Consider the following 12,886-nt stretch of genomic DNA (forward strand, 5'->3'; position numbering starts at 1 on the left):
AGAACCCAACCCCCCCCCCCCCACGCAAAGCTGCATAAAAGCTGTTTACAAAGTCCTTGGATGATCATGAGATTTTTAAAATATGCACATGGCAATTCAAAACTAATTACCCCAAGCACATTTGGAACCTTTATGCCCTCATTGCTGGAACCTGCCTATTAGCTGCACCTTCCTGTTTACCCTCCAGTGTGTCTATAAACTGCCTCAGTGCATTCAACTTCCAGCCTGGATCTGCCGCACTCAGACTCCCCATAAGACCGTGGCTCTGCTGCTGAGAAGACTCTGGTCCTCTCCTCATCCATTCTGCCCCCCACCAACTTTCCCAGGAGTCAAGGCAGCAGCACACATTTCAATCAAGCACACACAAAACCTGCACAATACAGGGACTTCGCATGGCTTCTTGTGCCAATTAAGCGGCACGGTTTCCATGGCAGAAGTTATAACCCAAAAGGCATTAGAGAACACAGAGGGGTGGAACTTAAAACCAGCTAAGCAGTTGTAGAAGGAAGGATGGAATCTCAACAAAGGGCAGGATGCTTCGTAGCTCTGCCTAAGAAAGTTTTTAGACTGAGCCGCAGATACTGGATGGCAAGGCCACATCCTGGATCCAGGGCTGTCCAGTTAGGGTGGATTGTCCCCTGACAATGGAGGATCATCAAATCTTTTACGCGTACACACACACATACTTCACTTGGCAACCAGAACTTCAGCTGCTCATCCTATACATATCCTGTCGCTTCATTGAAATCCAGCATAGTGTAGTGACTAACATGGCTGACTTTGCTCTAGTGAGATCTGGGTTCAAAAGGCTACTCAGACATGAAGCTTATCTTGGGCCAGGCATTCTCTCTCGATCTACCTAACCTACCTCACAGGGCTGTTGGGAAGATCCAAATGGGATAGTCACCAAGCCTCTTGGAGGACACAAATGTGCATGAGATTTTGAACCCACTTAGAGATAAAGAAGCTAGAGGGAGATGGAGCACCCTCTGAATTACCAAGCGCTACAAGCAGGAACGGGGAATTTCCATGGTCATCTAGATGTTGTTGGCCTCCAACTCTCAGCAGCCAGCATGGCCAATGGTCAGGGATGAATGGGGCTGTAGTCCAAAAACATATGGAGGCACATAGATTCCCCAGCCATGAGCTAAAGGGTACAACTTCTGCAATGGGTAACGTCTCTAGTATGCCTTCAGTCTATGGAATGGGGATAGGAGTTGTGGTAGAAATCCTGGCATCAACCATTTCTGAAACTGACTGACTGCCCAAGAACTGCTCCTAAGTCATTAATGGGAGCAGGAGGAGCTGAAGAGGTGGAAGACATCCTCACTCCAAAGACTGGACCAGAACTGCCATTAGGTGTATAAAATTGTGCATGGTGTGCAGGAAATGGATGGAGAAAAGCTTTTCTACCTCTCTCATAACTCTAGAATTCGGGACCATCCAATGAAGCTGAACGTTAAAAAATTCAGGACAGACCAAAGAAAGGAATTATTCACACAGAGTATAATATGGAATTTGCTCCCACCAGAGGTAGTGCTGGCCACCAACTTGGATGGCTTTAAAAGAGGATTAGACATTCATGGAGGAGGACAAGGCTATCGGTGGCTACTGGCCACGGTGTCCTTGTTCTACCTCCATAGTCAGAGGCAGTATACCCCTAAATACCAGCTGCTGGAAACTGGAGGGGAGAGTTGCTGTTGCGCTCAGGCCCTGCTTGCAGGCTTCTCATTATGGGCATCCGACTGGCCATTGTGAGCACAGGACGCTGGACTAGACTGAGCCCCTTTAGCCGGACCCAGTTGCAGGGCTCCTTTTATGTTCAGAAACTCTTTAACTCCTCTAAAGCACCCAGCATTATTTGCTATGAAGAGGCGACAGGATTCTGGGTGCTACACAAGGACCCCTCTGTTCAAATTAAGTTTAATAGCAGCATGTCTCCTCATTGCTTCTTGAGAGATGCATGACCTGGCATGCATTTTGTCAATAGCTCAATAATTCTCCCAATTAGCCTGTAAGGGTAAGACCTGTATTATGCCCATATTAGAGATGGTGGAAGAGGGCAGGGCTTTCCTCTTCTCATAATACTAGAACCACAACTGGATAATCCAAAGAAGCTGAATGGTGGGAGATTTAGGTCAGAGAAAAGGCAGCGTGCGTACAGCGTATAGTTCAACTATGGAATTTGCTACCACAAAATGTACCGATGGCCCACTTGGACATCTTTAAAAGATTAGACAAATTCATGGAGGGCAAGGCTATAAATGGCTACTAGCCACGCTGGCCATGTTTTACCTCCATTGTTGGAGGCAGTAAAATGCCTCTGGATACCAGTTATTGGGAATCACGAGCTGGAGCTCCCGTCTCGATTGTTCCTTCCCAGAGGCAGCTGGTTGGCCACAGTGAGAACAGGATGTTGAAGTAGACCCCCCCCCCTTTGGCCTGATCCAGCTGCGGGGCACTCGTATACTTCTGAAGCTAAGGAACAAGTCACTTGCCTCACGTCACCTGAATTCCTACCTTAACTTCCTGTCTAAAACTGCAAAAATCCTGCCAGACCAATCTCATCTTATTTTTTGATCAGGTAACCTCTCTGGTAGACTGGGGATGCTGTGGACATAATGTATCTCCACTTCAGCAAAGGTTTTGACAAAGTGCCCCTCAGTACTCTTGATTAGCAAGTTAGCTAAATGTGGGCTGGATGGGACAACTAACAGGTGGATCCACAATTAGCTAGAGGATCATACTGAAAGAGTGCTTATCAGTGGTTCCTTCTCAAACGGGAGAAAGGTAATGAGCAGGTTACTACAGGGCTTGGTCCTGGGCCCAGTGCTCTTCAACATTTTTGTTAATGACTTGGATGTGGAGGTGCAGGGAATGCTTATCAAATTTGCAGATGATTCAAAATTGGGAGGGATAGCTAATACACTGGAAGACAGAAACAAAATTCAAAGGGATCTTGATAGGCTGGGGCACTGGGCTGAAAACAGCAGAATGAAATTTAACAGGGATAAGTGCAAAGTTCTACACCTAGGAAGAAGGAACCAAATGCACAGTTATAAGATGGGGAATACTTGGCTCAGCAACATTACATGTGAGAAGGATCCTGGAACTGTTGTTGATTGCATGCTGAATGTGAACAAACAGTGCAATGTGGCTGCAACAAAGGCAAATGCTATTTTAGGCTGCATTAATAGAAGTATAGTTTCCAAATTGCATGAAGTATTAGTTTCACTCTGTTAGGCACTTATTAGGTCTTATCTTGAGTACTGCATCCAGTTCTGGACACTGCACTTTAAGAAGGATGCAGACAAACTGGAACAGGTTCAGAGGAGGGCAACGAGGATGATCAGGGAACTGGAAACAAAGCCCTATGAGGAGAGACTGAAAGAACTGGGCATGTTTAGCCTTGAGAAGAGAAGACTGAGGGGAGATATGATAGCATTCTTCAAGTGCTTAAAAGGTTGCTACACAGAGGAGGGCCGGGATCTCTTCTTGATCATCCCAGAGTGCAGGACATGGAATAATGGGCTCAAGTTCCAGGAAGCCAGATTTTGGCTGAACATCAGGAAAAACTTGCTAAGTCTTAGAGCGGTATGACAATGGAACCAATGACCTAGGGAGGTGGTGGACTTTCTAACACTAGAGTCATTCAAGAGGCAGCTGGACAGCCATCTGTTAGGTATGCTTTAATTTGGATTCTTACATTCATCATGGGGTTGGACTTGATGGCCTTGTAGGCCCCTTCCAACTCTACTATTCCATGATTCTATGAACTTCCTTAAAGTAAAAGATTATTAGAAACAATAGAGGAAATGTTTTGAAAAGTCTAAATGTATGGGTTAGAACCAGGTGAGTGTGAATTAAGTTTCTAAAATGTGTGACCACAGCAGGCTCCTCATCTCACCTCCCACCCTTCTATATAAATAGGACATTCTCTGCCAACACCCAGAGTGCTCTACACCTCCTCACTGATGAAACTTCAAGCCATGAAGCCTGCAAATGAAACAGCCGAAGACAAGAGGCAAACTGGCATTACCTCTCCCAACTATAAATGTAAACTTCCCCAAATGATCTGCCGAATGGATTAATCTCCGCTACAAGGATCCAGAATGCAGCAACCAGAGACTTCTCCTTTATGAGTCAATGGGAAGATCAATTAGCATTCAAGTTATAAATACATTCCAAGACAGTGACGGGAGTCAGCTCAGCCTTCCATTAACTGTTTTGGAGAAGGGAGGATACCGGGGCTTGCAGCATTTAAAGCTGTGCAAACCTGGAGCGCTTTCCTGGTTAGAAATGTGAGCAAGGAACACATTTGTCATCTTCCTCCCACAGAAGTTGTCCTGCGAGAGCCATATGGCGGGAGGAAAGAGATGGTCGGTGTCCAAACGGGAAGCCCACGATGAACTGTTAGATGAACTGAGTGTAGGACAGTGGATGCCCCTGCAAACTGTGCAGCTTGGGGTGGGGGAGAAGGCAGCAAAATGAAGTGTCAAGACTTCTGCCTCCCTGACCCGCAAGGGTCTACGTGCAAAAGCTGCTAATACCACAGCCGGATGGACTGTGGGGTAATGAAGGCACTAAATAAAGGCTGCAGTGAGTCAGAGGTAGTGCCGGACTGGCGCTGATCTAACTAGTAGCAAGAGGCCTCTTACACAGAGAGAATATCTCCAAGCACCGACTTGCAAGCTGAAGTTTGGCAGGAAGCTGGGCAAGAAGGATGAGAGGAGAGGGAAAAAGCCAATTTCACCTGGTAATCAGCTCTGCTATCACTATTCCATCTGGAGCGGGCCTACAGTACGATGGGCTTCATTTTCCTCTCTTCCCCCCAGTTAAGAGAAAGGAGCTAATGGCTTCCACTGGAAAGATATGGGCAAGGCGGGCTTGTCTGTCTGCAAAAATAATAACAAATATTTGTTCAAAAAAGAGATGGGAAAGCTGCTTCACCATCTTCTTTCAGGAAGGAGGGGCCCGGCACCACCACCCATGCAACCCAAGCATGGCCAACAGGCCTCTATGCAGGGGTGGCTGGTGGCCATTGGGACTGGCGGGGTGGAAGGCAGAGAGCCCAACAGGTAGAGCCACAGCCAAATAGTTCTAGTTTCATCCCTCACCCTACTCCCTGCCGAGTTCTACAAGGGGCCACACTGAGCCTAAGAAAGAGGCAGCTGATAGGCAATGCCGCTCCCTGGACTGCTTGTTTGGGAAGAAGGCAAGTGGGCCAGGCAGGGCCCCATTTTCCCTCAGGGACCAACCTTCATTGCTGGGATACGTGTCCCATAAATCCCTTGACTATCAGGCATGCTGGGAGTCCAACATCTGGAGGGAGGGCCACAACTTTGCCACCCTGGCTCTATATGAAGATCAGCAGACAGAAATCAGAGGCACAGCATTGCCTTCGCCGGCTGCTCTTGAGTGCGGAACTCTTTTTTCCTCAGTGGTCCTCACCAGATTGTACACACTTTGCAGGGAGCAGAGCAAAGAAGCCTTAGCCGAAGTGCAGAAGGCCCAACGGAAACAGCGGCTTGCCCAAGAGAGGCAGGAACTGCTTCTCACCCACGGGACAGAGGCTTAAAATGGCCATAGAAGCAGCCCTGGCATCTCCCAAAGGAAGTTGGTGGAGGCAGTTGCACATGGCATGTCATTTTCCTGCTTAATCAGAGGGTTATGCGAGGAATGCTTCCAGGCAGAGAAGGGAAAACAGCTTGTGATAAAGCAGTGACTCAGTGACGGGGCAGCCCTTCGGCATGAAATGCGTATTTGCTGAGCTGACAAAAGGGCCACAATAGGGGCTCTGTTTGGTGCCTTTCAAGGGAGGTGAGGGACATCAGTACAAAAAACAAAAAATCCAGCACGCGCGTGCACATGTACACTCTTGAGCAATAGCCAGAGTTCAGAGTACACAAACATACTCTCCATATGTGATTTCTGTCAACAGGAGAATCATTTTCAAGACGTCCAAAGTTAGAATAACGGCCTGCTTTCGATTTACAAGCAGATGCCCAGAATTCTGTTCAGTTTGGAGCACCACAGTTCAAGAATAATGCTGGCAAGCAGTGAAAGAAAGAGAAGAGAGCTATGAAGATGAAAAAGGACCTAAGTAGTCTTAGGGTGGAGGGGGCGAGAGATTCAGAAGGGGGAAGTGAGGGGGAAGCGTGGCAAATATTTTAGCGGAACTCAGACTGGGGTGCGTGTGTGTGTGAGTATAAGACAAGAAGCAAGAAGCGAGGGGTTTAGGGAAGCTGCTGGAAGAGTTCACCACTCTGCATGATGAAAGGATCCTCCTGGAAAGGCCCTTAAGGAAGGGATGGAGCTCCATAGAGGAGCACCTGCTTGGCATGTAGAAGGTCCCATGTTCAATCCTCAACAGCACCTCCAGGGTAGGACTGGGAGAGATTTCTGTCTGGAGAGCCACTGCCAGTCCGCACAGACAGAACTGCACCAGGTGGTACCAGTGGCATGACTTGGTACAAGGCAACTTCCTTGGTTACTGCGGAATACTGAGGGGTCTTCTTCCTTGGGATTTAAGGCAGGATGTTATTTCAGGTATATAACACCTGGATTTGGACTAGACATTCATCCAGTTTTATCCAATGGATCGCCTTCAGTGTCTCTCAACCCATGACACGAATGGCAGAAACCTCAAAAAGAACTTTAGGAGGCCTGTCCCCAGCTGACAGCCTCTCTATCAGAAGCTCTAGCAGAGCACACGGGAGGTCCCAGGATCAATCCCTGGCATCACCAGGTGAAGGATCTCCCTGGCAATGGCTCAAGCAGAGTAGACCTAAGAACCCTGCAGCTAGACCAGGCCAAAGGGTGACCATCTCGTCCGGCCTCCCATTCTCAGTGGCCAACCAATGGGAAGCCCGCAAACAGGACCCGAGTGTAACAGCAGCTCTCCACGCCTGATTCCCAGCAAGAGGCATAATTCAGAGGCATGCTGTTTCCAACAGTGGTTTGGTGCCTAAACTTCCATGAATTTGTCTGATCCTCTTTTAATACCAGCCAAGTTGGTGACCATCGCTACTTCTCTTGGGAGCGTGTTCTATAGTTTAGCTATGCATGGTGTGAAGAAGTGCTTTCATGGGCCTGCCCTGAATCTTCCAACATTCAGCTTCTTTGGATGGGCCAGCTGTGTTCCAGTGTGATGAAAGAGGAAGAGCTTCTACTTAGACACTTTCTCCATACCATGCCTTATTTTATACCCCTCTATCATGTCTCCTCTTACTTGCAGTTCCTCTAAACTAAAAAGCCCTCAATGTTTTAACCGATCCCCATAAAGAAGACAAGCCTCAGTGGGCCGCTGGTTTCACTCAGGACAAGGCAGCGACTTGCATTCATCAGCCTGGGAGTCTGGAAAAAAGCAGCAAGAGAGAACTCCAGATACTGCAAGTTAAATATAGGCTGTGTTCGCTGCATTTTTACAAGTGCTAGGCAGGGATATTATCCAGAGAAAGCTGTCATTTTTAATGACAGCACAAGCTCCAATTACCAGAAAGCCAATACGCTTGGGAGCTGAAGGTTTTATTCACCCCCACCCCATCAAATTGCTTGAAATTGGGGAGGGGAAAAAAGGCTTCACTTCTGAATTAGACGTAAATAGCTCCACCTGGTCTTAAGACATCCAACCATTCCACAAAGTGCTTCAATAATTTAGACTCATTTATGCAACGCCCCAACCTCGCCTTGTTATGAAGCCCACTGGAAGAATGGGTTTGGATTGGAGACGGAGGTGAGGGGGGAAGACTAGCCTGGGAGGCAGAGCGAGACTCAGAAGTGGCTACCTGCAAGGAGCCACCTGCGCTAACAGGCCCAGCTAAAAACCTCCCCTGGTTGCTGCTCACTGCAAACACAGAGCCATTAGCCTGGGCAAGAGGGCCCATAAACAAGTTGCCATGGGTAGCGGTCCTCTGTACCAAGACCCTTGCGGCAGAGCGCTGTTGCATTCAGGCCCTGCAGGTGGCCTTTCCATTTATGTATTTAAAAGCATTTCTAAACTGTTTAACTTATAAAAAACCTCTTAAAGTGCTGTACAGTCTAAAAAACAAACATATAATTGAAATACTCTGTTCATAGGGTTTTCGTGGTAAGATATTCAGAGGTGGTTTACCATTGCCTTCCTCTGACGAAACTGAGGTTATCCTACTTTGGACACATCATGAGAAGACCTGATTCACTAGAAAAGACAACAATGCTGGGAAAAACAGAAGGGAGTAGAAAAAGAGGAAGGCCAAACAAGAGACGGATTGATTCCATAAAGGAAGCCACAGACTTGAACTTACAAGATCTGAACAGGGTGGTTCACGACAGATGCTCTTGGAGATTGACGAGTCATAGGGTCGCCATAAATCGCAGTTGACTTGGAGGCACATAACAACAACAACATAACTGAAATATTAAAACCTAAAACCATAAAGCAGCAATACAAAAGTGAATAAACCAAGAATTGAAGGATTCAAACACGCGCCACAGAGTCCAATCTTATGGATTAGGGAAAGCCCAGGAAAAAAGAAATGTGTCACAAGGCACCTGAAGCAGCTGATGGTTGGTGCTTCACCTATGGCAAAGGGAAGGGCATTTCAGCAGCTGCAGAAAATGCTCATTTGGATGTGGTGCCACAAGTAGGATTTCAAAGATAATCTGAATGATCTTACACGTCCATGGGAGCACCTAGCTGGCCCTGTGAGAACAGGTTGCTGGAGTAGATGGGGCACTGGCCTGATTCAGCTCTTCTTATGGGCACAATTCTCCTGCTCCGAAGACAAAGCTCCCAATGCGCTTTCAAACATCCTGGTTCCTGACTGTGGCAGTCCTGAAGACCAAGGTATTCTCACTCCACTTCAAAAAACTTAAGTTCAGTTCAGGAGGAGGAGGAAGAGGAGGCAGGGAAAAATGCTGGCTCTAGAGAGGAAGCGTGAGACACCTCTTAGACCAGTCCCGCCAAAGAATGGAGAGGAGAGAGTGAGCTAGTGTTCTGGGCCAGCGGATGGCAACAAGGGAGAAAGGCCGTTTCTTAAGCCAGAAGGCCTATTTTGGCAGAGCTAGACTGTTGCAGCTGGTGATGAGCATCAGCGAGGGCGCCTCCAAATCTCAGTCAAGTCGTTCCCTCCCTCTCGCTAACACTGACCGCCTCTGGGGGTTAATAATCTTGGCCCACTTGACAAGGCTTTTGAAGCATTACTGTATGTGAAGTTGTTTGAACACTCAAGGGAAGGGTTCCTCTTTGTGGTTTCTGTGCAACCAGTGGTGGCTCCTGCCAGTTTGGGACTGGCAGGGCAGAAAGCAGGCAGCTCAGCAGCAGATGGAGCCAGACGGCCAGCGAGAGGCACTTCTGTCCCCACCCTCCTCTGTAGTCAGTGCTGTTTTTATGGAAGGAAGCGAACAGCCACCCCTGCTCTGGTTGTGTAGACAGCCAGGTGGGGATTGGCCGAGGGTGACAGGGCAGGGCCCCATTTGCCCTGATGGACCAGCCTCCACTGTGGGCAATTCCACAAAAGGACTGTTCATCAGAACCTGGATCCTCCCCAGCTGCTAAAAGGTAGGGCCCCGCAATTACGTTGGGAAGGATGATCTTTTGGAGACGAGAGGGTAATGGCATTTGTCTGAATTGATTGCGAAGCAGCGGGTGGGGAAGAGAACCACTGCAAGCAGTTATGGAGGGGTATGTTCTGGCAGCACCATATCCCACAGCGGGGACTAACATCTGGGGCATTGGCAGCAGGAAAGCTAAACTGCAGTTTTAAAATGCTCTTCGTTATTTTGGTGGTGGAAAAGCAGGGATGTCAATAGTTAAAAAGGGGACTTGGCCGAATCCTCTAAATATACAATGTGGCAATTGTGACATTGCACACACAGCTCCGCTCCTCTCGATTGACCCCCTTTGTCAATGGGGCAAGTGGGGGTGGGGTGGAGAGCCTCTTCTCTTTACCCACTAGGGAAGGGCTGTAACTCGGGGGTAGGCTATGTACATTGGTATGCATAAGGGTCCAGGTTCAATCCCCACCATCTCTAGGTTGGGCTGGGAAAATAGTCCTTGTCTGCAAACCTGGAGAACGGCTACCGGTCAGAGTAGCCAGTACCAAGCTAGATAGGCCTGGCTAGATGGTCTGACTCAACGTAAGGACAGCCAGTGTGGTACAGGGGTTAGAACGCTGGACCAGGACCTGGGAGACCAGGGTTCAAATCCCCACTCAGCTATGAAGCTTGCTTGGGCCAGTCAGTCTCTCAGCCTATCCTACCTCACAGGGTTGTTGTGAAGATAAAATGGAGAGGGAGAATACCGTATGCCACCTTGACCTCCTTGGAGGAAACGGTGGGATATAAATGTAAAAATGATGCTGCTGCTGTATGAAGCAACCTCAGATTAAGACAGTAAGCGCGTCTCTTTCCAGCCCGATCTTATAAGGAAGGAGGGGCAGGGTGCGTGCACATGTGCCCAGCAAACCCTCTCCCTCCAACCCATGATAGATGCTGACAACGTGAGGCAAGAGGCAGGCTGGAGCCATTCTGAGAGCCTTCCTGTGCTGCAAGCAGCTTTTAATAAACCCCGATTGCTCCTAGAGTGGTATATAATGAAGGCTTTCCCTGCTGGGAGGCCAGAACTAAATTTATGGTTCCCACCAAGAGAGGGGCTGCAGCTGAGTGGCACAGCACCTGCTTGGCATGCAGAAGGATCCCAGGTTCAATCCATGCCAGGGTCCTCAGGTAGGGCAGGGAGGGACTTCCTGCCTGAAACCCTGGAGGGCCACTGCCAGTCAGTGTGGGCAATACTGAGCTAGATGGATCAAAGATGTGACTCAGTGTAAGGCAGCTTCCTGTGTTGGTTCTGTCTGTTGTTACTACGGCAAGACAAAGCAGGCTGGCTGCCACAAGGGCCAAAGGCTCATGGATCCCTAAAAGGATGAGGCAAGGGTTCCAGCAAGCACTGTGGCAGCTGCCATATAGCACAAGCAGGCGCCCCACTGCCACCCCCAAAACTCTCTTCTGTGAGGAGGTGTCAAGTGGGACATTCAGCACTTGGTTTCTTGGCCTGACAACAGCGCAAAACAGCCACTGAACAGGGTGCTGTAGGCAGTTCCCACAAGGAACGGCCGGCACCTGCTTAAAGGACTGGGAGCCCACACAACACAGACTCATGGGCTGCTAATGCAGAGAGTGCAGTTTCAAAAGAGCCTACAAATAACAGAGCCATTAACACACACACACACACACACACGTATGTGCTAAGAAATGGTATAACAGGTGAAAGAGCTAAACACTAGGGAATTTTAGCACCCCCACAGATAAATGGAAACCTTTGAGCAGGTAAAAACCAGCTCTCTCTAGTGTATGGCAAGCAGGCCTGACTCACAGTATGGAGAAGAACCGGCTTCCCTTTGTATAAATAAGATCGTCAAGGCAGGCACTCTGCCAGAGCAGCCCCAGTCAATACAGCATTCTCCATCCCTGCTGCCAAACTTCACTTTTAGGGAGTGTATTAATTACGTAGTCAATATCTGTCTGTTTCATTAGTGTATTAAATACCTGGATCAATAATATTTATACTGTTCACAGAGACAGTCTTAAGTGGGGGGTGGGGAAGGAGAGAGAAATGGGGGCAATCTGGACCTAGAGAATTCAAAATGTCAGTGCAACCCACTAGAGACCAGCTGGGGCCTTAATGGAAAGCATAAAGCACTGGAAATAGACAGGAATCAGATTATCACTATCTGTTTTTTCAGTCCCTTGAACAACGAGACACAAGGGAATTCAAGGAACATTTAAGAACTGGAAGTGAAATGATTTGGTTCACTTCTCCCCTCCCTCCCAGCAACAGAGAAAACGCAATTCTCCACCCACCACTCCCAAAGAGTTAAGTGAAAAAGCCGCTAGATCGCACAGCACGGCTGCCCTGTATTACTGCTTTACGAGAAGGCTAATGACTCCATGCCCACACCTAATTAGCACATATGGCTGCAAAGAGGACCCTCGCCTCATCTCTTCCACCATGATCATCTACAAACAAATGTGTGTGTGTGTGTGTGTGTGTGGGAGCACCAGCAGACTGCTTCTCTCTTCCTCCCTCCCTGGAATTTGATAATCGGTCCAGAGGACCTTTCACATGCTGAAGCGCCACATTTTCACACTTTGCTTCCATCTTTCCCAATTCTGGAGGAAGGAAAGTGAATGGAAGTCAGCAGAAGCAAAAGACTGGTTAGTAGAGCAGAAAGAAAGATGATCACGCCAAACCTGCAATTTGTCAATCGTGAAGTGTGTGGAAGACTGTAATTTTCCAGCCAACACTTCATAAGCGAGGTCAGAGGGAACAAGCACCTCCCATAACAAGTGCCAGAAGTTCAAGTGCCCAGGAGCTCACCTACAAGACCCAACAAGGGTTCTCTTGTTCAGCTTGGGAGGTGAAGAAGGCCGACAGGTCAGGGGCCCCGGGAAATCTACTCCTGTCCATCACCAGAGAGGACACACACTGAATAATGGCAACTGGTAGCAGGGGACTCTGTAGGAGTGAAGAAAAGCATCCTGTTTGCTCCAGAGTTGCCTTCCAATACACACCACAGGAAACCTGCAACACTGCCCAGCTGCCGAGAGCCATGCAGCCAACTCTTTGCTGCAGTCAGAGAATGCATAATTAATGCGATCAGAGGTGCACAGAGCTCTCCTGGTCTGTTAACTGGAAAGCCCAGCAGCACAATTTCTGTTCCTGATACTAGTACACTCTTTGTGTGCGCACGTGTGCGCACATGCAGACCTCAGAGCCTGGCTAGTTCTAGGCTGCTGGATAAACATTAATAAAAACAAAACAAAACCCCCAAACACCAGAGAGCTCACCTTCACGAGCAAAAATAAGATCACATTTCAGTGTTCGCCAGGACTAGATTGAGAAATC

This window comes from Rhineura floridana, chromosome 21 (assembly GCF_030035675.1).
Source record: "Rhineura floridana isolate rRhiFlo1 chromosome 21, rRhiFlo1.hap2, whole genome shotgun sequence".
In the NCBI taxonomy this organism is placed as follows: Eukaryota; Metazoa; Chordata; class Lepidosauria; order Squamata; family Rhineuridae; genus Rhineura; species Rhineura floridana.